General features: G+C 36.3%; 1 protein-coding gene across 1 annotated transcript in view; it reads left to right on the forward strand.

Moving 5' to 3' along the window:
* The first annotated feature begins 8,308 nt into the window (after window positions 1-8,308).
* The window catches only part of DLC1 (DLC1 Rho GTPase activating protein), a 366,141-nt gene continuing 358,693 nt past the window's right edge, over window positions 8,309-15,756 (forward strand). Inside the window, exon 1 of the mRNA XM_084877009.1 lies at window positions 8,309-8,777. The gene's annotated coding sequence lies outside the window, so the exon portion shown is untranslated. The remainder of the gene's footprint in view (window positions 8,778-15,756) is intronic.

Consider the following 15,756-nt stretch of genomic DNA (forward strand, 5'->3'; position numbering starts at 1 on the left):
AAATAATCATCTAAGCATAGTGTGTTTCCCCGAAAATAAGACATCCTCCGAAAATAAGACCTAGCACATGGAAAGATAAGACATCCCCTGAGAATAAGACCTAGCGTAACTTTGGGAGAAAAAATTAATATAAGACACTGTCTTATTTTTGGGGAAACAGGGTAGATACTCATATATGAGCTTAAAAGAATTATTTTTTGCATGCTAATTGTTCTTAACTGCACATTTTTGAGCATACATGCTAGTAATACAACAAACAATCTTCACCGAGGAGCTTCAGCATCATTAGACAGGCTTCACTGCTTCAGAGCCCGAAGAAAACAGTCATAGAGACGGTCATCACCAGGCGCTGGTCAAGCTCAAGTTCAACGGGTCTGTTGCTCAAAAGGACTTTGCATGTGGAGTTGTTTTTGTCCTAAGCTGTGAAGTCAAAAGTCTGTGTTTTTGATAGTTCACACATTCTACCTAAAACTGAAAATATTATTTTAACTCATTAAAAAACTTGCAGCTCAGCAAGGTCCCAAATAAAATAGCTACTGTATTTCTGTGATTCATTTGTCTACATAGGAACTTGGCAACCATAGTCAACAGTCCACTTTGGCCCACAAATATCTAATATAAGTAAAGGAAACTCTGCTGTATTTTACTCCACAATGGGATTATTTTAGTAGTGAAATTCAACCTTCCAACGTGAGGATAGAAGAAACCTATTATGACATATGTTTTACAAACTCTTTCAAACTGTTTTCCTAACATTTGAATTTTGGCAACGTTTTTTGCTACATTCTGCCCAACATATTTTTCCCCAACTTAAAATGAGACACGTAATTTCAAGAAATCTTTAATTTTAAGTATTTCATTTTTTTCTTCTTTTTTTTATACTAAATGGAAAACCAGTCATTGAAATTAATGAAAGAAAACATTGTTGTGTGCTGTTTTATTCAAGAAAATAAGACCAGCTACTAAAGCGATATTGTATAAATGTGAATATGTCCTATTGGATACTAAATAGAATATCTAAATTTTTTGAGAAAGAATTATGACCTTTTGGTTCTAATTTTGTCCTATATTTCCAATGGTTAACATACCAAGTCTATGAAAGCTGATAACCTATAAATAAAACAAGGATTTCTATTGGATGCCTAAGCACACACATGCATTGATATGTTTAAACTTAAATATTCGATGAATTCAATTATCAAACCTTTGTTTAATACCTAGTTAATACTCATTTTAAATATAAATAATTATCCCACTGGTATGTAGAATTTAAACTAGATAATGCTTTAAAGTGCCAGGAGCAGAATGACTTCTGTTTTAAGAAAACATTAGGTTGCTCAATGGGAATCCAGTGAAGTGAAGGCTCTCTACAGATAAGTCTCCAGTTTATGTACAACAGATGCTATTTCATTCCTGCTGGACACAATAGCAGTGAAAATTTTTCAGTTCTCTACACTTTGGACAAATGCATCAGCAATAAAAACATTACCAGTGAAAACAGCACACTTTTTTTTTTTCAAATGCACTTACCAAAATGGACCATATGTTTGACCATAAAACAAGTCTCAATAAATTTTCTAAAATCCAATTACTCACAATATGTTCTCCCACCATAATGGAATTAACTTAGAAATCAATAGACAAAAGAAAAAGAAAAAAAAAAACTTTTTGAATACCTATGCAAATATTCTTAACAAATTTTCAGCTAATTGAATTCAATGAAGTATAAAGATAATATCTAATTACAAAGTATGGTTTAGCAAAGAAATGCAAATCTGTATAATGTTTAAAAATCACCCTATGAAAAATGCCATTATTAACAGACTAAAAAAGAAAAAGAAAAACTTTATGTGAACTAAAAGCAAACTATTCAGAAAAATATTACTTTCAACATCGTTTCCCGATTTAAATAAATAAATAAATAAATAAATAATCCGCTATATTATCAAGAAACTAGAAAAAGAGCAAGGTGGGTTTCTCAACGTTATCAACATTTTTGTTGATAAATATCACATAATTATCTGTGTGGGAAGCTGTCCTGTGCATTGTAATATGTTTTGCAGCTAGGAGCTCCACTCTGTCCTATTTGTGATGGCCAAAGTATCTACAAAAATCTCCAAATTTCCCTGGGGAACAAAGTCATTCTCATTTGAGAACATGAAATAGAGGAAACTTTCTTAAACTGATAAAAGTCATCAACAATAAAACCTTGCAGCTTATATCATAATTAACAGTGGAAAACCAAATGCTTTTTCCCTTAGATCCAAGGCAAGGCAAGAATGTCTACTTTTAGCAATGTTATTCAACATTGCAATGCGGATTACAGCCTGTAGAATGAGGCAACAACAGAATAATAAAAAGCATTTAAATGGAAGAGCAGAATAAAATTTTCTTTATTCATATACAGCATGATAACCTAGATAAAAAATCTTGGGGATCTTTAAAGAACCTACTAGAACTAATTGTGAGTTTTGCAAGTTTGCAGGGTACTAATATAAAAATAAATGTTTTATACAATAGCAATAAATACATAGAAATTAAAATTTCAATTTAAAATGGAATAAAACATATACTTAGAAATAGCCCTGACAAAAATGTGCAAGAAGACTATTATAGTTGAAGGTACAAAACACTAATAAAATAAATTAAAAAGTCAATAAAAGAAGAGATAGATAGTGTTCCTGGAACAGAAAACTCATTATTGATATATTAATTCTCTCTCAATTGATTTACCAAATTTATCAAAATTCCAATAGGCTTTTTTTTTTCTTTTTGTAGAAATGAACAAGCTGCTTCTAAAATTCACGTGGAAATGTCATTGTCTTAGATTATCCAAACCAACTTTAAAAATGAAGAACCAAATTGAAATATTGATAATACTTGGTTTCAAAACTTCTGTGAAGATACAATAAAATCTCCCACAACTCAATAATAAAGAATCCAACAACCCAGTTTTCTAAAATGGACATGCAATTTGAAGAGACATGTCATCAAAGAAATACTGATAAATAGCACAGGAAAAGATGCTCAACATTAGTAATCATTAGGAAAATGCAAATGAGACATGATTACACATCTATTAGAATGGCTAAAGTGGAAAAAAAAAACTAATCTTGCTAAGTGTTTGCATGCATGTGGAACAATAAAAATTCTCAGAAACTTCTGGTGGAAATATAAAATGGCACACCCACTTTAGAAAACAGTTTGGAAGTTCCTGGAAAAGTTAAAAATATGTCTATCAACCGGCCCTGCCATTCACTCCTAAGTTTTTATCCAAGGAAATGAAATAATACATGCATACCAAGACTTGAACATGACTATTCATTGCAGCTTTATTTGTAATAGTCAAATAACTTTGTCCTAATGTTATGGTCCCAACTGTCCATTAACAAGCGATGGGTAAAGAAATCATGGTGTATCCCTACAATGTAACACTACTCAGCAATAAAAAGGAATGGACTAATACAGCTTAATATCTGGTATTGGGATCCCTCAACATGACAATGCAGTATCATCTCACACCTGTCAGAATGGCAAGGATACTGGTGAGGATGCAGAGAAAAAGGAACCCTCATGCACTGCTGGTGGGAATGCAGACTGGTGCAGCCACTGTGGAGAATAGTATGGAGTTTCCTCAAAAACTAAAAATGGAACTCCCACTTGACTCAGTGATCCCAATTCTAGGAATATATCCCAAGAAACTAGAAACTAGAAAGGACATATGAACCCCTATGTTCATAGCAGCACAATTTACCATAGCTAAGATTTGGAAACAGCCTAAGTGCCCATCAGCAGATGAGTGGATTAAAAAACAGTGGTACATCTACACAATAGCATATTACATTGCTATAAAAAGGAAGGAACTCCTACCATTTGCAACAGCATGGATGGACCTGGAGAGCACTATGCTAAGTGAAATAAGTCAGTCAGAGAAAGATAAATATCACATGATCTCACTCATTTGTGGAATATAATGAGCAACATAAATTGATGAACAAAAACAGATCCAGCAACAGAGAAGCATCGATCAGACCTTTAAACCTCAAGGGAAGGCAGGGGAGGGTGGGGCTAAGGGGGAGAGATCAACCAAAGGACTTGTATGCATGCATATAAGCCTAACCAATGGACAGATACGAGGGTGGAGTGGGGTATGAGGGGGGGGGGGGAACACAGCGGGGAAAAGAACACTTATGTAAAACCTTAATCAATAAAGAAAAGAAAAGGAATGAACTATTGATACATGCAACAATATGAGTGAATCTCAGATACTTAGACTAAGTGAAAGGAAATACATACATAGTATTTCATGTAAATAAATGTCCAGAACTGTAAACTAATCTGCAGTGACAGAAAATAGATCAGTGCTTGCTTGGGGTGGAGGGAGGGAAAGGACCAAAAAGGAAGGATGGCAAGGAGGCACAGGAGATTTGGAAGTGATCAAGGTGTTCACTATTTTGATTGTAGTGAAGTATAAATATCTGTCAAAACCAATCATACCATACACTTTCAATATGAGCAGTTTATTGTGTCCCAATTAAATCTCAATAGAGGTATTAAAATACATATGGGAAATAAAAAAAATAAACCTAAATTTGGAAAATTGAGAGATGAATTTAAAAATAAAAATAAAGAAACTAACAAGAGGACTCAGAACTAGAAAACAACAGTAAGATGAGAGAACCACAAAGCAAAGCTTTTCTTTACAACTTTAAGGGATAGAACTGGGATGTACAGTGCCGGTGAGGGGGAGGGAAGTTCTACTGCACCTGGCTGGACCAGGTTTCATCAGAGAAATATAGGAGGAGGGATTATACAAAAAAAATCACACAGAGAAGCATAGCTGTGACATTTTGTAAGTTTTATTTCTTCTAAACCATCTATTTAATCAATTGTTTATTATAGGTATGATCTTTTTTGTGACTAAGAGCAATAAAATAATTTAAAATTGAATAGCAATGAAAACCATAATAGTGGTTACCTGGAATTTGCTGAGTGACTAATTACATTAGGATATCTAATATCCACTAGTCCTTTTTATTATTATTATTTATTTCAGAGAGGAAGGGAGAGAGAGATAGAATCATCAATGATGAGAGAGAATAATTGATCAGCTGCTTTCTGCAAACACACACACCCATCCTCACTTCCCCTCCCCCCAGAAACTCATATAACACCCCAGGCAGCTGGAGGAGGGAGAATGAAGCCAGCAACCTGAGCCTGTGCCCTGATCAGGAATCGAACCTTGACTTCCTGGTTCGTAGGTCAATTCTCAACCACTGAGCTACACCAGCTGGGCTAATACCCACTAGACTTCACATGTATCATGTTCCTAGCTAAAATCAGTCCCTGTGCCTAGATTTCAAGGTCTCTCTCCTAAACAAAAAAATCCACTGCAGCATTTCTCCACTCTTTTCTCTCTAAAACCTTTTTTCTGCCTTTGGGAAGATACCACACTGAAATTTTTTTTTTAATTGGAAACTGTTATTCCCCCATCTTAATGAAAGCTTTTCCTGGCCCCAGACAGGTACCCTCCCAGTGGCTTGCTTTGCTTTGCAATGAAACTTCGAAAGAATTGACCCATGTCTTCAATTCCTTTCCTTAAATTCTCTTTCAAACCTTGTTGACATGACTCTGTCCATATGATTCTCTGTCATTATCAACAGTGATTTCCACATGGTTAAATCCAATGGCCAGTTTTTTTCTCTTATTTGCTATGTTCTTGACATTGTTAAATATTTAGAAAATTATCTCAATATTTATCTTTGTACTCATATTTTTGTAAGGCCTTTATGAGAAAATAAGCTCTGAGATTTGTTTGGAGTCAGGCAATTGAAGGATGAAAAATAAATAAGAGTGATTAAAGATTTGGGTAGTAATCTTTCTAATAATAAGATAAAGCATAAAGCCTTATTTTGTTTAAAGAAGAGAATATTAAGGCAGGAACTGCTTTAAAAGTGTCTAGATATCTAAAAAGACATTTATAAATGTATGTAAATAGGGTTCTGTTATTTTTCTCAGTCAATATAAATGGAAACAAGTCTGAATTATATTTAGGGATATAATATTTATGACGAGAATCTAGCTAAGAAGAATTAGCAAAATACTGACATTTATTGAGCACTTATTATATACTTGAAGCAGGACTAAAGGCAGAGATAGAGATATATATGTTATTTTAGGAAAAAACTTACATCAATTCTTATTCCATTCTGCTATTATGTTGCCTTAGGGAAATAAATATAAATTTATAAATATTTGTGTATATAAAGTTAATCCTGCTTTCCAATCTGTGTATTATGTGAAATTATCCCTATTCTTAAAAAGGAATCTAAAAGAGAGTTTTATAAGTCTTCCCAATTTCACACAGCAATTAAATGGGAGCCAAGAAAGACAGGGAGGAAAAAAGCATGAAATTTAGTTAGAAAATTTGGATTCCAATGTCTAGTTGGCCACTTTCTATCATTTCATTGGGAGAAAATTACTTCCACAGATTTCTAATACTTTATCTGTAAAATAAGAATACACACAGAGATTACTGGAAAAATTTAATGGCATAGTTTCAGTGGAGACATTTTGAATATAAAGATGAATAACCTCAAATAATTCATGAAAGTATGGGCTTCCTCCTTGCCATATGGTTGATGGTTAAATTAAAGAAGTCTAAATACTCATTTTTAATGAGTAATATTCTGATATAAACTTTAAAAAAATGCTTCTGCCTACGACTTTATTTGACTGCTTCTCATCTTCAAATTCACGCACAATATATCATTCTTGCCACTTGCCATGCTTGATATTATTTTTGAGAGGTTTTAGTTTCCTAATAAGAAAAGAAATAGCAAGTATAATACCGTGCTTCTTTGAGTTATCACCTACCCGATATTCTCAGGAAGCACTAAAATGATATCCATTCCTTGTGGCATCCAAGTATCTGTCAGCCCTTATAAAACTTAGAGCCAACTGAGGAGAGTCATGAATCATGAAAACGACTTATAATTTCAGAGACATCTCATAAGGGATCTTAGGGCTAATAGGTTTAATATTTCTTGTGCCTCTTTATATATTACTCATTCACTGTATTGAAATTATCCTCCTTCCTCTCATTATTGGAAATCTCTAGAAATGTGCAAACCACACATAGATCCAATAATCAGATTGACCTAATCCCGGGGGTCGAGGGATGCTTTCGTCCTACAGAGCAGAAGAACCCATTGACTTGTAAGTCAAACAGAAGTGAGACATTACTGTGCAATTTCAACTGAGTAAGATAATTAAACTCAGAGATGCCGCTTCCTGTTTCCCTGGTATAAACAAAGAGGCCACTCTGCTGGCCTCTCCTCAACCTGATGTCCCAGGGCCACCTCCCTCCTCCCTTCCCCCCCTCCACTCTCCCCAAGGAAAACCCTGGGTCATGAGAGAATGCGAATGGGTGCAACTTTTCTAAAACTTTTGCGCTTCCCCTGCGCTTCTATCTGTGTCATCTTACGCTAAGACAAGCGAACGTCTATTATGAATTGATGCCCTAATTAAAGCCACACTTGCTGTTTCCATTAGCTTATTCCCTACATTCTCCCGAGCTGCCTGTCTGGTTTTAATCAAAACCAAATGGTAGTCCAAGTTCCCAGCCTGGAGCAGCTAGGAGGAAGTCATTCAGTGGAGGCTCAGGCAAGCAGAAAAGATAAACAGATGAGAGTTCGCAAAAAATCTGTGTGGGACGGAGGACGCAGATCCCGTGAGCTGCTCTGGAGACGTGATTCAGGGACTCTGTCAGGCTGGAGGGAAGCAGTTGCAAGTGGTTCATGTCAGCAGGGCTGTAATAGGATCAAGATGGAGTCTGTCTTCTGCCCTGCTAGCCCTGAGCTTGTGTAACGGGAGGACTCTGAGTTAGAGGGAAGGCAGGCTGCATGGGCCAGGACACAAGCTGTTTGAATGCTGTGCAGGAATTCTGGGGTCTTTGGAACAACATCCCCTTCCTTTCCTGGATCCTGGAGAATTTCACTCCCAGACCATCTCAGGTATAGAGTCTGCAAGGCCCCGGCTGTTTTCAAGCATGAGAAGGAGGGGAGAAGAGGATTTCACCTTTGAAAGCATGACGGTATGCACACTACCTTTCGTCTCTTGCTCTCTCCAAAGATCTTTTGAAAGGAGAGCTGCAGAGGTATTTGGGCGAAGTTGTGTCTATACATTTCATAGAGTGGAAAAGCTGTAGGGGAGGGCGGGAGCTGTGTTTTCTTTTTCTCCTTTCCCCCCCCCCCCCCCCATAAGCAAGGCGGGCTAGAAAAAAAAAAAAAAAAGCTCTAGGACTTTATGACTCTCCAGCTAATCACCTCAAGAGCTTTGACAAACTCACTTCAGTTCTGTGTAAAATCAGAACTCCTACAACGCCCAGGCGGGCTCTGCGCTCCCTCTCCCTCCCCTCCCCTCCCCTCGTGCAGCCTCTCTCCCATGCACACCCCTCGGAGGGCGGCAGGAAATGCTTCCCAGGCAATCTGGGCCTGCTGGTGGAGGCCCCTCTCGCAAAACATCAGTCTGAGCGCAGGAGACAGAAGTCCCGGGAGCGCCTTGACAGGCTCCTGCTCCGGCTGAGGCTCCCTCCAGCTGCCGGGGCTGTTTTTGTGAGGATCACACACTGCGCAGAACTGCTTAGAATAGAGCCATGATCTCAACCACGGACCGGGAACGTAGATGCTGGGGAAACTAACGGTGCAGCAGACTTCTTGGCTAACCTGAGAGTTGAACTATGTCACGCCTGGGCTTCGCAGCTCCTCCCGGTCTAGGTAAGACGCGGTGGGCTCCCTGTTTTTACACTTGGAGGCGATCTCTGGAGAGGCAGAGGGATGGGGAGAATTGTCAGCCTCTTGCAGCAAGTGGTTTGCTAGGTTTTAGAGCCGAGCCATGGAATCAGGAGTGGAAAATGTGTAGTGGGTAGAAAACCGAGAGTCAAATTGTTTTTAGCAAAATGTCAGTGCTGACATAGGCTCCGGAGAGACTTGCCTCTTTTCTTCCATAAACTAAGATGTTCTTTTAATCCCTTTTCTTTTTCTTAACTTAGGTATCAGCAGAGCTACAAGACAAACTTTCTTGTTAGATGGCATACTCTGAAACAAACGCATATTCTCACGCATAAGTGCGAGGTCTAAATGAATTCTTTTTATTTCCCTTCTTTTGCCAACAGGGAGAGTAGATAGCACTAGAGTGACTTTTCTTGATAGTGAATCTCCAAAGGATATTTTGTCTCATTTAAAATATGAAGATTGGACTCCTCAATATGTTCCCAAACCAGCTTTGACCATAGGTCAGGCTGCTAATGTACAGCTTAAATGTTTCATGAATTTTTAACAAAAGTGAATGGGTAACCTGTCCTAAGTAGTATTTCATCTGAGTTTTAAGATATTAAATATCAGAATTGGATTTAATTTATGAATTTATAAATAGTGAATTCCCTGCATTCACTATTCAGGTCAGATTTTTGTGAATATTTTTGAATAACTGAAGTAAATCCCAATGACAATAACATTCATTATTACTATTTTAAGGCAGCTGGAAATTACTACAATTGTATGAAAATCTGATCATGTGTTTATAATCATAAGATTATATGTCTACCAGGCTATAGTCTTTTTAAGGTATCTTAAATGTTTAAATGTGCAACATATTAAGAAATATATCTAGTGATGACTAAAATGACATTGATTTTTTAAATACATAACATATTATTATATTTATATTTCTGAATATTTATAATGAAATCAATCATTTTATAAGAGTAATATACAATGGTATGTGAAGGGAACAAATATGCATGTGTATTACCAAACCTATTAGATGAAACCAAAACATATTAAATGAAAGATGAGAGCTATTGGACAGTTGAGTCGCAAGAAATTAAGTGTTGTAATTATGAACTTTTACCCATTACAAGGTAACCACTTGTTGTATTAGCTAATTATTCTTAAACTCTATTGGTGAATTTTAACTATTCACTAACAAGTTAACTCATGCTAGGACTTTAAAGTGTGGTAAAAATAATCTATTTTTAAGTATGAAAAAATATAAAATACTGACTTATTGTAAACTATGATTCAATGAAATTTCTGAGTAGAATTTCAAGGAAGGAAATAATGTAAGACATCACTCATCTAACGCTGTGATGAGGCTGTCAGCGGAGCTCAGGAATCACATTCAAAAATGACGTGTCCAAGGTCACACCACTAGCTAGTAGAAGAGGGTACAGTGGAACCACAGTACTCTGTCTTATAGTTCAGATATCTTTATACTACATCATCCTGCTCTTAACTAATCATTATGCAGAATCAAATATTCACAAGTCCAGTAGGAATCTACTTTTAGACAGAAAATTAAAAACAAAAAAAAAACAAAAAAAACTGCCACCAGTATTACAGTGTGTGTGTGGGGGGGGGGGGGGGGGAGATAATGATTTTTTTAAAGAACCAAATTTAGTAATAAATTTTTCTCAAATGAAAGTTTAAAAAAAAAAGATTTATAATGCCTTCAACAAACACTTTAAGGGAGTAACTTGTTTGTGCCTATTTTGTTATATCTCATGATTATGCCAAGAAAAATCAGTCCATATGTTAATAATCACAGTAATTTTAAACGTATGTTACTTAGCAAGGGCTAGAAAAGAGCTTGTCTGGTTCATATCCTTGTATTCAAGGGAATCATAATGAACTTACCTAAACAATGGTGTTCAGAGATTTTACTACTCCCCATTGAAACTGGTTTAATGTACGTAGACTTCCCTTCTCTTAGCTAACCTAACTTTCTGTTGCTGCAAGTCCATTCCGGTCCTGTGGGTTTTTCCTCGGTGGGACTATAAAAAGCCTAAATGGACATATGAAAACATAAGCGTACATTTCTAGGACCAAAAAGCCCACTTCCTTTCATCTTCCCTTCTATAGCTTATATCCAATCCTTTAGTTGATTATGTCAACGCCGAGCCTTCTGCAAGACCCTTCAGCTGTAGAATACAGAATTTGTTCCAGTACATAAATAAATGTCCGACCAACGCAATGTAAAATGGGAGAGTTGGCAGGATCATCTGGATCAGACTTCATATGTGACAATATATGTTGCTAGGCATGCTGAAACACAGCACTTTCCAAGTGGAGAGCCTTTCTCATAAAAACGAATGCATGTCATTTCTAGGGCATGCCATTTCTCTAGAGAACATGTGTGCAAGGATGTTTTATTTTTTTTCTCTCATTTTTATGAAACAGATTGGATGTCATTACCACTTAAAAGTTACACTATTCAATGCCTCCAATGTCACCACACACATTATTGGAATGAGGAATAAGTGCAGTAAAGAAATGGCCTGTATAACTGACTTACATAATTCTTGAAGGGGCTGTAAAGAAAGCACATCACTCTATTTTTTTCTTCTTCAAGGCATTATCATTTTCTAAAACAGGAGAATTTTTAGGCATGGTAGAACCTTACAGAGGATTGGGTCTTACAGGCCAAAAGTAAGCCTGAGTTGGTACATTTAAAATTTACCTTTTTGTTTCTTCTTGGAAAGTGAATGGATTGGTGTCAGTAGTCAATATTATCTTACAATGAGAATCTCTCCATAGATATCTTAGAGTACAGGAAAGACCTGAGAGATAACCTGGATCTGGATCAGATCATTATATCATCAATAGAGATAAATATCAATAATTTAGGAGATGAGGATTTAAAGAGGATGATGGAAAAGTACAATAAAAAAATCTCCAGATTTTAGGAAGGGGCATAAGTATTCTTGTGCCTTCTTGACTCACATGAATGCTAATCCCCTATGTGTATCACTTAAACTAAACAGGTTTATGGAGAAGCCCGCCTACAGATTGAATTTGGTGTGGATGTAGAAATACAACACTTACTTCTATGGCTCTATTTCAGCATTAAATTGCTAGTCAGTTCACAGAGTTTTGAGAAATAGATGGGCTTAGTTTTTTAGGAAGTTGAAGAGAATAAAGATGAAATGTGGATCTTGAGACCTAGATTAAAAAAAAGATTATTTATTTTGATTCAGTGAATTATAGAGTATATAAGTGAACTTGAAAAGATTACATAGGAATTCTGACACACAAAAAATCTGGAAAGCAATGCAAACAGTATGCATATAAACTTTCACATTAATTAAGATAGATGGGTAGAGCTCTAGCTGGTTTTGCTCAGCAGTTAGAGCATCAGCCCATGGATTGTGGGGATGTGATTACAGGTTCAATTCCAGTTAAGGACATATACCTTGGTTGTACCTCTATCCTTAGCCCAAGCCAAGGCACATGTGGGAGGCAGCTTATTGATGTGTTTCTCTCACATCAATGTTTCTCTCTGTCTCTCCCCTCTCTAAAAACAATAGAAAAAAAAATGTCTTCTGGTGAGAATTAACAAAACAAACAAACAAAAAAGATAGATGGGAAGAAAAAAAAACTACTGTAGCTGGTTGTATATGTGAAAAAGGTTGTTGGGTTAGACTGAATTGAAGTGTTTTAATATATATTTCATTGAATTTTTTACAGAGAGGAAGGGAGAGAGATAGAGAGTTGAAAACATCAATGAGAGAGAAACATAGTTCAGCTGCCTCCTGCGCACCCCTACTGGGGATGTGCCTACAACCAAGGTACATCCCCTTAACCAGAATCAAACCTGGGACCCTTCAGTCTGCAGGCTGATGCTCTATCCACTGAGCCAAACCGGTTAGGGCTGAATTGGAGTGTTTTAGCAATATAATTAAAATAATTCAAAGATAAAATTAGTCCTATCTGTGGAAATTAGATCAGAAGAAACTAGCAAAATCAGAGAATCAGTTTAGAAATTCAGTGTTTCTTTTTATTCCCACAAATTAGCAAAATACCTAACATGTCAGGTGTTGTCAATACCTGCCTGTCAACAAATGTTTGTGGAATAAATAGGATGGGAAGAGGAAAGACAGCAAAGCAAAACCAGTCTTGAAAAGTAGGCACTGTGGAACTGTTTTCCCAAACATCCTGTAATGATAGGATAATAATTTTTAAAGTGGAAAGAAAATAAGAGGTTGTCAAGAGTCATCAGAGCCTGAGGCCAGAGGTTAACAACACTCTCATAAGATGCCATGACGAATTCAGTAAGAGCTAGAAGGAAGCATGAGCATCCAGAAATAGTCTGAAATGAAAAGTTACACAGGCCAGTGAGAGCAGAGCTCAAGTGAAGTCTCCACAATTTAAGTGGAATGGTATACTGAAAAGCCCTGTGGGCAGTCAGCATATTGGCCCTCATTTGCATATTTGCCACTTGATGCCCTATGATTTGAAACATGCCCTGTAACTACCTTAAGCTTCTGCTTTTTATTGGTAAAGTGGGGAAGATAAAGAAAATATTTACATCACTGGGTCATTTGAGTTTCACATGAGATTCTGTATGTGAAAATTGTTTTGCATACAGTATAACAAACAAATATTTTGTTTTAAAAAAGCATAAGTCAATTAATCAAGAAAGAAAGAATGATGGCGTTTCACATTTTTGGTTAAAATCACTCATCTATGTTGAAATAACATGAGCATCCAAGGGATGGATCCAGCTCCTATTCAGCCATGGATTCTGCAGATAAGATCAACCAAAAACTAAAGGAGTCATTGGCATTGTCTTTATCAGCATTAGCATCAAGTTACTTAGCATCAAGTGAGTTCTCGCAATATGCCACAAGTTAAGTGTTCTACGTGCACTACTAGCTCAACGTTGTTATTTTAGCTCAATATTATTCTTTTCCCCTCAACAATTTTTTTATTATTCCCGTTAAGGCACAAGAAAACCGAAGAACACAAACTTATGTAACTATTATAACCCAGTGGTCGGCACACTGCGGCCACAAACCACATGTGGCTCTTTGGCCCCTTGAGTTTTTAGCAAAGGCCAGTTTAGGAGTATCCTAATTAAGTTAATAGCAATGTATTGTACCTTCCTATATAGTTTAAGTTTAAAAAATTTGGCTCTCAAAAAATTTCAATCGTTGTACTGTTGATATTTGGCTCTATTGACTAATGAATTTGCCGACCACTGAACTAACCCAAAACACAGGGGGTTAGGGGAGAAGGAATGATTCTTTAACAGACATCCTACCTTCACAAAAATGAAAGCTTTTTGTTACTATTATCATGATCATCAAAAGTTTCTAGCCGAAACCGGTTTAGCTCAGTGAATAGAGCCTCGGCCTGCGGACTGAAAGGTCCCAGGTTAGATTACCTTCAAGGGCATGTACCTTGGCTGCAGGCACATCTCCAGTAGGGGGTGTGCAAGAGGCAGCTGATCGATGATTCTCTCTCATTGATGTTTCTAACTCTCTATCCCTCTCTCTTCCTTTCTGTGAAAAATCAATTTTAAAAAGTTTTTAATGCACCTACTATTAACTGGATTTAGAGAAAGAACACTTGGTTATAAAACCAAGCCTAAATGCACATAGACAGAAGACAAAGCAAAATGAAAACTAGAGATATTAAATACAGAGGACAAAAGTTGACATCAGAGTCATTGACCCCTGGTAGGATGATACCAACCTAACAGAAGTAGCCAAGTTCTCAATGGTTTCATATTCTGAATTTTAGTGAAAGTTGAACTAATTGAATGACCGAAGTCTTAGTATCCTGTTATCACCTAGCTACCTGAGCACCTGTGTTGATGGAGTCATATCTCTTATTTATATTTAGTGATTACTGTGTCTACTGTTAGAGTGTTCTTAGAAATGATAGCAAACTAAAAATAGTGGCACTTAAAGCAAAGCCACATATCACCATGCTGTTGATAAAGCATTATAATCCATGTCCCTTGTTGAATAGAAATGTCTTTTTATAATAAAACAAAACACCATTTCAGTCATACTGATTTGCCATCCAAATAAAAAGGCAGCCAAACTCTTGATATCAAATTTAACTCTAAGGTATTTCCTGTTGCATGAAAAATTCCATGTGAAAAAAAAAAGTTCAGAGCAAAGGCAATACTTTTCTTTGGTTATAAGGGATTCTGTAGATAAAGACATATCAAGGCAAAAAAAAAAAAAAAACAGCCATAAATGATTCATTATTCATTAATGAATTTAATTGCAGAAATATCTAAGATACACTGAAGTTCTGAATGCTCAAAGAATTCTGCATAGGAAAGGACGCTATTCTTAAGAATACTGTGTACTCTTTTAAAAATAAAACATGGAAATTCAAAGAAAATACAGATATCTAGAAATTACTGCAAACATGATGCAATATTGTCCTTTATTATTATGCTAATTATGGGATCTCTTGGAAACCAATTACCCTCAGCAAAGTCTCAGTGCTATCAGAAAATATCACTAAATGTTCCAAGATTTCCTCAGATTACATGTGGGTTGCTTAAGAAAACATTAAGAGAATCTGCAAACCTGGCGGGACTGAGCTATAAAGTGGTGGTAAGTCAAACATTGCCAGTATCTGGGCTCCTCCCTGGAGGAAAATTAGAAACTACTAAGTCTCCGTTAAATAGCAGGAACCTGGAGGTAAAAATAGAAGGTACCATGGAAATAATACCTTGCAATATTGTATCACCCTGCTCTTTTCTGATGAGCTGTTTCCAGAGGATTGACAGTTAATTTTCAAGTTCGCCTGATTCCTGGAATATCTTTGCCTCTGAAAGCTAAGAATGAGAAAACGTTTTCCAAGCTCAGGAAAAGTGAGCTATACATAAAAATAGGAAAATATTAAAGAAAATGTTTTTAATTAGATACCACTTCATTTTTTGTTTTCTAAA

Source organism: Pipistrellus hanaki (assembly GCF_964339955.1).
Source record: "Pipistrellus hanaki genome assembly, chromosome: 3".
In the NCBI taxonomy this organism is placed as follows: domain Eukaryota; kingdom Metazoa; phylum Chordata; class Mammalia; order Chiroptera; family Vespertilionidae; genus Pipistrellus; species Pipistrellus hanaki.